Source organism: Coptis chinensis, chromosome 9, assembly GCF_015680905.1.
Source record: "Coptis chinensis isolate HL-2020 chromosome 9, ASM1568090v1, whole genome shotgun sequence".
NCBI classification, from domain to species: domain Eukaryota; kingdom Viridiplantae; phylum Streptophyta; class Magnoliopsida; order Ranunculales; family Ranunculaceae; genus Coptis; species Coptis chinensis.
Window position 1 is genome coordinate 54,222,846 of NC_141464.1, and position 9,488 is coordinate 54,232,333.

The 9,488-nt window shown below is 34.2% G+C and overlaps 1 pseudogene across 1 annotated transcript; it reads right to left on the reverse strand.

The window, feature by feature from the left end:
- Window positions 1–7,723: 7,723 nt before the first annotated feature.
- On the reverse strand, window positions 7,724–9,348 carry LOC147476719 (stemmadenine O-acetyltransferase pseudogene; annotated as a pseudogene). Its single transcript, XR_015207892.1, has one exon. The product of XR_015207892.1 is annotated as a stemmadenine O-acetyltransferase pseudogene (transcript).
- Between the last annotated feature and the right edge of the window lie 140 nt (window positions 9,349–9,488).

The following is a 9,488-nucleotide window of genomic DNA, read 5'->3' on the forward strand; positions in this document are numbered from 1 at the left end:
TCGTCAACATGCTTCAATCCTTATTCGGATTGGTTGATTTTAGTGCAAAAGATATTTGTGCTTTTGTTTCCTATATAAAGTCTAAATTGTTTTGGATGTTTAACAAATTTAAGGAAGGGCAGGACTCTTCACAAAGCACTCCTAAGCAACGTGGGAGGCTCTTTCATGGGGAAATCGGTGGATGATAGTAAGGAAACTGCATAACATTCCATTCTAAAAAGAGTTGTACTTATAATAGGAAAATAATTTATAAGCTAAATTTCTCATACAACTAGCTTAAATATGGGAAGGGCCATGAATTGTAATAATCTACAACTTTTTGAAATTCATAATAAAATAATAATATTTAGTTGGTAAGTTATTGGAATTCGCTATGGTTGCTTATATATTATAGCAGAGAAACTAAACAAATAAACATTGAGAAGTATAGCAACAATTGCGAGCATGTGAAGGAATGTAATAATCTGGTGGCCTGGCAGTTGCTTTGTTATAAGTCGAGAAGGGTTTCTAGATCAAACACTCATTGCACTTCCATTCGTGTTACAAGCTTACGGGTTAGTGATACATGCAGTTCCCACCGCAAGGGGCGGATTAGGGGGATAGGGTGGTTGCCCCCCACACCCCCCCCCCCCCGAAAGAAAAAAAAATGATTGTTCTTTAATGATGTCCTATATATATGGGCTACCCTTGGTATTACACAGGAAAGTTAGTTATTATTGAATTTGCATCACAGAGGATGCCAGTGGGTAAAGGAATGTGCAAAGAAAATTATGGGAAATGCAATCGGTGAGCCCAAAATACAAGATACTTAAACGTCTATCAGGTTGGACCTGGGGTTACATGATTTTGTACGATAAGTTCTTGGAATTGGCACCAGACAACTACTTCGCCAGCATCAAGTATGTTGAACTAGAATGAATGCGCATTTTAAAGGGATGGAACTACATTTGAACTTGTAGTACCTAAACAATCTTTATTCTATATGCAACAAAATTTGGTTAAACTTTTTTTGGTTGTAGGAATTTTAAATGATTTTGGAGTAAAATGTATCTAAGCTTAAAATCTCTTAAGAGTATTCTACTAAATAATTAATGGATGGAAATCTTGGATGGTTATTGTCACACCCCAAATTTCCAGACAATATTTAAAATAATGATATTTAATCATCTGGAAACTCGGGGTGAAACAAAACCCAATACCCTGTTATCAAACACGATATAAAAAAAAAAAAAAAAAAACTGAAATCAAAAGAAAACTAAAATGAACAACTTTTCATCACATTATTAAACTACAAAGAAACTAACCAACTCTATTACATCTATCTCAAAACAAAACCGCATACACTTCCCCATGAAAAAACTTAAACCAGAAGACTCCAAGAGCAACTCCAAATCACGTGTCCTCATCCACTGCACTCCACCATCTATGTTTCCAAAAACACACCCAGGTTGCAAAACAAAGCAAACATGGGTCAACAAATTGAATTTGCTGGTATGAGTAAGACTAAATATAAAATAACAATACGTTCATATCTTTCGAATAAAAAATATACTATTCAATCATTTCAACTTGGAAGACAAGTTAGTTCAGTATTCTCAAAACGGCATGCAGTTTCTTCCCAAGTAAAATTTCAACCCCCAATATACATTTCCAAGAAATATCAAATAACAGTATTCATCATGCTCACTTTCCAAAATAACTCACAATATAATTTTCACTTACATTCAACTTATTACATACACATATGATAACTTATTTAAATATGAGTTTGATACACTTTACCTTTAAGCCATCACGTCGTCTTAGGGTAGGACAATGTCTCTGCATAAACTTGTCCTACCCTCCTGCAAAACAAAGTTAGATTTTCCAAACGTAATCATTTATAGTATACATCTATTTCACTCTCACTGCAACCATCATGAGTATATATAATCTGGCATAATATATCGCCAATATTAACATTCATGTCACACCACCATATCCATTATATCATAATATATCACCAATATTAATTAACATTTATATCACACCACCATATCCATCATATCATAATATATCACCAATATTAACTAACATTCATATCACATCACATCACCATATCCATCATATCACGCTAACCATATTCACATTCCTTCGTAAGAAATTATATGCATCATATCATAATATATCACCAATCGTATCCAACAACTCACTCATACTTAAAGCCAATATAATATTTTTCTTAAAAACCACTCGTCTACTAAGGAGAACGAGAAACTATATCACAACTAGTGAGTACATTCATCCCTCGTGAGTATCAACTCACACAAACCACGTATACATTTCCTTGTAAGAAATCATGTACATCATAATACATAAATATTCATATGCAATAACTCAGTCACATGTAAAATCAATGTTTTACTTTGATATCATTCATCTACTTATGAGAACAAGGAAAAAGTCACAACCAGGGAGTACATTCATCCCTTGTGAGTATCAACTCACACAAACCACATAAACATTTCTCATAAGAAATCATATACATCATATGCAATAACCCCAGCACACGTAAAATCAATATTTTACTTTGCTTATTAATTATCTCGTTGACTCATTTATTAAAAGACACAACCCAACCTTTAGTTCCTACTCCACGATTTGCACTTCACACATTTGCCAAATCACACATATCCATGTGCCTCACTCACACCGAGTACCACTACAAGACATATGTCCCAAGTGGGGATATCGCTTCCAGGAAACATATTTTCATCTTGTAAATTCGTAACTTGTAAGTCACAGCCATCTCTGGGCTTTCCATACATATACACAAAATTCACAGCCTCTTTGGGCATAAAATCTCAGGTCATTAATGGAACATTCAATGAATACCTTAGGTCATTCCCTCCACATTCAAGGAATACCCATCATATCACTAACGGGTCATTCATGGCACATTCAATGAATACTCGGGTCATTCATGGCACATTCAATGAATACCCATACCTACATTCCCGTACACTCAAGGAATACAGCCCACCCACAAGGCGAATGTCTTAGTTCCCCTTTAAGGCAGCTTTTCACATGACATCATTAGTCATAAACATTTCTTTTCATCAAAGAAGCGTGGAGAGATCTAAAGATGTGGGCGACACATTAAATTTTCACCGAACACTTTTACACTGGATTTTAACACTCAAGAGTTTTCATTTATTATAATATTTTCATTACAAAACAAACATTGTCTCAAACAATAATTCATTGCTAAATATTCCAAACACAATAACTAATCAACTCACCTCATTGTCAATTATATAAATCATAGATATCAAAAGGTTCAATCAAGAATAACGCATTAGTTAAATATCTCGTGAATACATTTTAAACAACCACAATCATGTACACAATTAAGTACTAACATTGTTCACATATATTTATCACAATAACTAATAACTAATATATAATATATAATATAGTGACTGCACTTTTGCTCGAAGCTGCCTACGTATCCAAATCTTTCAAGATTGGAATCAAGCCTTCGTAGTTCTTATTAGCCACATAGTTAAAGTCAAAGAATAATAAGAATCCATGCTTTAAGGTTGCACACTTCATTTCCCTTTCATTCCTCAATTATATATATATTAAACACAAACTTTAATGTAACATGTCACGTGAGATAACATAAATCTATATTAACATTTAGTGTATATGAAACAATTGTACTTGGAATATAATACAAATGTGAAATTAAGTAATCAAGATTCAAGACACTCATATGTCTAAGTAAAATCATTTATCTCATTACAATAAGAAAAGTTAACTAGAGCTCCCCTAAAAAGAAAACATGGTAGGTTATCTAGGTAACTTGCCAAAACAATAACATTTCCTATAGCCATCCAAATGATACACCACTTGATTATTTGAAAACTAGGATAGGTATACTTACTTTTTTTATGTATAACTCAAAGTCCCAATGTCATTCTATCTCAGAGTAAAAATAGTTCAAAATTGGTAAAAATCCTAATTTTTAGCAAACTAGATTTCTGACGGACTATCTTCTGAATGACACAATGCTTTCCACAGGTGTCCAAATACATCAAGGTTTTTTGCGTTGAAAAGCTAACACATAGAATTTACTTTCTTATGTTTTACAAAAATAGTCAATCTCATTCTAAATGTTTGAAAACTAAGCTCGAACACAGTGCGCAGAAACTGATTTCTGACGCACTGTTTTATGCCACTCAAGCTTCCAGACATCATATCTACCACCACAGACCTTGGAATGTGACGAGGCCAATTGGGTTGGAAATAAAACTCAGAAAGCTCACTTTTTCATGTTTTGGCAAGAGTTTGAATCTGACCCTAACTAGATGAAAACTCAATTCCAAACCAGACATAGATTCGGCCCAAAAACAAACTCTAACCCAAAGCCCATCTAAATTAATAGAATCTGGCCCACTTAAAATAAAAAGGATCCAACCCACAAAAATAATAGAAACCAGCCCAACAACTCAAGCCCCAAAACCATAAACTGCTTAAGCCCAAAAGTTTATAAAACAACTCAAGCCCGCCATTCAAATTCGGCCCAAGCCCAACTGAAACAAAACTTAAGCCCACAAGTTCTAATTTCGGCCCAAGCCCAAACAAAAAAAGAAATTGCTACTCTCCTTCTTCCTCACCAGCGCACCACCTCCACCAATCAACCACCACAAACCGCCAACCCTACTCCACTCTAAACCCATCGGTTTTAATCCTCCTCAAAAACCCAACATTTTGCCATAACCAAAACCCAATTCCACCACTCCTCAAAAATTCGATCTCAACGCCATTGACAACCCATTAAAAGCTTCAACAACACCCAAACCATTAACCCACAATATCCACTTCAAACAACAACCAACCAACATAAACCAACAACCCAAATCAACCCAAACAAATAACCCGACAGTAAGCTACCCGCCAGTTCATCACATAGTATTGTAACCCAAATAATAAATATACATCTACATAGATTGATGGCAGTTAAATCGAAGAACAAAGGAATTACATTCAAATCCCTTAAAGAGGATTTTAAGAAAAATAAATGATAATTTAATGAGATCTAAAACTGTTTCTCTGAAGTTTTCTGCATTTATTTGTGATGATAATAAATCATAAGTATACTAATTATAATCGGCATACACGATAATATATAACCATCCAACATAACATATATATTCATGATAGGCTATAAATATCATGTTTCATCGCTAGTCCTATAGAAATTTACACGTATACAAAATATCTACTCACCTCTCGTATCCCGCAGAAAAATATATAGAAAAGAACGCCAAAAATCCGATCGAAAGCTAGATAAGAGGTGCACAATTCCGCTCATTTCTTCTTTCTTCTCTCTGTATAAAACTTTTCCGTGTAAACTCCTCTCTGTGTTTTTTTTTTCAAAACCCCCCGAAAACTCAAGGCCGAAAGTTTCGGGATTTGAAGATATTTCGGACCCTCCCAAAACCGATACATATCGGAAAAATCGAAAAATCGGATCGATATATCGTTTTTCCCCATTTTGGTGATAATATTCAAAAATCAAAAAATAGGGATATATCAGAAATATCACTGATATATAACAATATATATCGGGATATATTGGTCAACAATCAACAAAATCGGTCAAAAGTCAAACTGTCCAAGCAAGTCAAACGATATATATAGAATATATAGGAATATGTCGGAATATATCGCCGATATATATTTTTATATCGGTTTTACCGGTATATATTGGTTTAAAATTAATTTAATTTTCAGAGCCGGTATTTCAAATGTTTCAAAGTCGGTAGGTTGAAAAAATGATAAATATCGGCGAAAAATCAATTTTTCGACCGATATTTTGGGCCTGTCGATGCCGAAAACAGGGAAGAGGGTTTATCCTCTTTTCCCCCGTTTCCTCTCTCTCCACTAATCTTTATCCTATTTATTTTATTTTATTTATTCTTATTATTAATATTAATCATATATTATAAAAATAATAAATATAAATAGCCGGGTGTTATAGTTATGCAATTAATAATTCTTTAGTCCAAAAGAGTGAAGAATGTCTGTATGAATTATTGTTATACTGATTTTTGTGGCTCTTTATTCATACCATCAAATTTAACCCTTTTAATATTAGTGCAATGTTGGAAGAAATTTTTGGTACTATTTTTTTATTATGAACTTCGTTTTGTAATGTGCTTGCAGAAGCATTAAGAATAGATAAACTACTATATATAAGAAAGCAAGAGGTGGAATAAGATGGAGTATTTGAGCACTTTATTGCAAGTTCAAGGTGCGTGCTAGAATATAAACTAAACCTGTTAGTGCTTCAGGTTTGGAAGAGGAATGTTATTTGAAAGACACTCTTCTTCCATCTATTTGATTATTAGATTGTTCAAATCTGAACCGGCCATTACTCATTTTACCCACTCAATCTAATATTAGCTTTGACATATTCACATTGACAAAAGACATAGAACGACATGATCTTCTCCACTATTCATGTTGTAATTGAATAGATTTTACGTTCATTTAAGTGTATTTTGTATATGTATACAAATAATCAATCTCGAAAAAGAAAAGATACTTGGGGGAGCAAGTGAAGGCTCTTGAAAGAGAATTTTCTTTGTATTCATCAATCCATTGAAGAGTACGATCATGTGATAATTAAATCTTTTCGGGTTCGGAATAGGGTATTCTTTGAGGATAGGGAAACAATCAATCTGCTTTAGTGATTTGTTATTAGTAAGTCTGGAGGTGGTAATTGATAAAACACTAGAAATTTAAAACAAAAACTATTATACAAGTTAAAGTTTAAGATAATTCTATTTGAAAATTAAAAAATTGCGGATTAATATCCTAAACCACAAAGTGAAGAGGTTATTCAATGACAAGTACTTAAACACCATACAAATCACTACTCATTAACGTATTTCGGTTTATTTTCAATAAATATATGTTATGATCGATGATTTGAAAATTAGTGTGAGAGAATTTGTAAGCACGCAAAATATTTAATTTGAAAAATTTGTGTGAGAGAAGTTGTAAGCACGCAAAACATATAATAGATCACGGCATATGCCGGGGTCCAAAATCTAGTATTATTTATTTCGTAACTTTAGCCAAAACACTACCTCTTTCAGTCGTCACACTATCACTTCAAAGTTCAAACATCAACTCATGAGACATTCTACCTCTAACATTTGAATTGTACTATGGACCATTAAACGTAGGGTCGTACGATTTGTATCCAAGGCTCACACTGTAGACGTACAAGAGAAATCATACGAACAAAATCAACTGGTCCCACATTTCTGGCTAGAATTGGCCGGCACTTTTGCATTCTCGATCTAGTGAGTGCAGATGATAACATTGCCTTTTTCTTCTAGGCAGGGCTTGCTTTTGTGTTTGTCTCCATCACCTCTGAGGCTCTGACTCTCGACCTACGCTTTCCTCTATGTCTCTGGGTGGCTGTATTTTTTAAATGCTTCTGCAACATTATATTCATCTATAAGTAATTACATCATTAGTTTAAGAAGATAAATGGAATAAAATCAATAGATTACCAAGTTAAAATTCAAAATTTTGAAAAAACATCATGTAAGATTTATTTTTAAAATATGTTTTTGATTTCTTGATTCTATAGTAATACGTAGTTAACTACTTGACTAGAAGAAGAATTACATTGTACGTATTTGAAATGTGAGGGATCTAGTAGGGAAAGACCTGATCGAACGTATTATATCAAACAGAATGCTAACAGTGACAGCAACTGAAACATAACCTTGTTACGTTATTACGTTATTATTATTACAACATAAACATTCATAATGTAATCTCTTATAAACCCTTAATAAACATAACATGATCATCGACTATATATTTGATTAGTAAGCACCCCCACTGGCGGTAGTAAAAGCAATGATATCAGGCTCACATTCAAATCTATCCATGTCTTCCTCATCCAAGGCCACCCATGCTTCTATTCCAATGCCACATTTGGTGTCCATTAACGTTATAAGATTCTGAGTAACCAAATTCACAGTACTTATCCATATAGGCTTCTCCCATCCGAAATCAGCCTCATAGAAAGGGAACCTGCACCAACTAGTAAAAAAGAATGGTACCAGTTCCCTTCTGACAAATTTTTCAGTCGCCCCTTTGAAATAATTACCAAGCGCGAAATGCCCATAATGATCAACTTGAAGTTTTCTCGCATGGTCACCGTCAATTTTCCTTAGTGCTTTCCTGAACTGATTCACCAAACAATGCAACTCTGGGGGGCTTTCAATTTTTAATGTTGTCATTGCATAAGTCATGACGTTTCCGAAAAAAAGATTGGACAATGGCGGAACCATTCTTCCACGCAGATTCACCGTATGAATCGCCACAGATACAGAGTTTACAAACTCTGGTCTCATTTTTAGCACATTCATAGCACACCTCCATATGAGTGCAGAAACAGCCTCTACCCTTGTTGGATGTTTTACATATAAGTTGTTGGAAGATTTAGCTTTGAGTGCAGCTATATTCGATGCATTGAAAACAAACCTTTTAGTAGCAACCTTTTTTGTTGAGCTTCCATTTGAAGGCGTAAACTGTAATTCATCTTTATTAGGAGGAAAAAGAGATGCCAGGTCAAGTTCTGAAGGAAGAATTTCACTGTCTTCTTTCCTTGTGATGGCAGCCCATTGGTTGAGGAATAAACCTAGAGACGAGGCATCCGCGGCTTTATGAGCTATCAACACACCAACTGCCATTCCTCCACAATTAAAGATATTGACTTGAATGGATAATAGTACCTTAGGCCCCAAGCCATATAAGTTATTTTCTTTTGGAAGTAACTTGTTAAGCTCTTCAGGTATAGGATGGTTAAGCATTTCGGAGACCTTACCATTAACTCGTGCCTCAAAGAAGTTGACACCCTCATCATTACAATCGATAAACTGATTACCATCAATTCTTCCTCCTAATATGTAAAAATGAGTTAAGATCTCCGATAAGGATTTCTTTAAATGATCAAGTCTTTTATCTTCTTTTACATCATACTCGCCTTTATTACTCCCTTTATTAGTAGAGTAGAATAAAACCAAAGGAACATAAACTGGAAAGGCATACTGATCTATGCGGGAGAGTTTGAAGGTTCTGAGGTGAAGGGGTGTTGGAGAGGATGGTTTGATGGTTTCTTTGGAGATAACTTCAACTATAAGCGGCATCTTGCTGCCCATGTATGTGACACTTTGAATCAACACATTTTGATCGATCCTATATATGGTTTTTTGTAGACATTAAAATCAACTGATTCAGTGTCCCTAACTTACTTAGTATGGCATATTGTCAAATAATTAAATTCAACCAGGCAGTTCAATATATTAGACACTAAAAACGTCAAATTGAAAAAAGCCAAAAAAAAAATTGTAGCGTGTCGTATTTTGCAAGTCACCAAGCATCTGTGAATCCAATATATCTTTATAATCGGA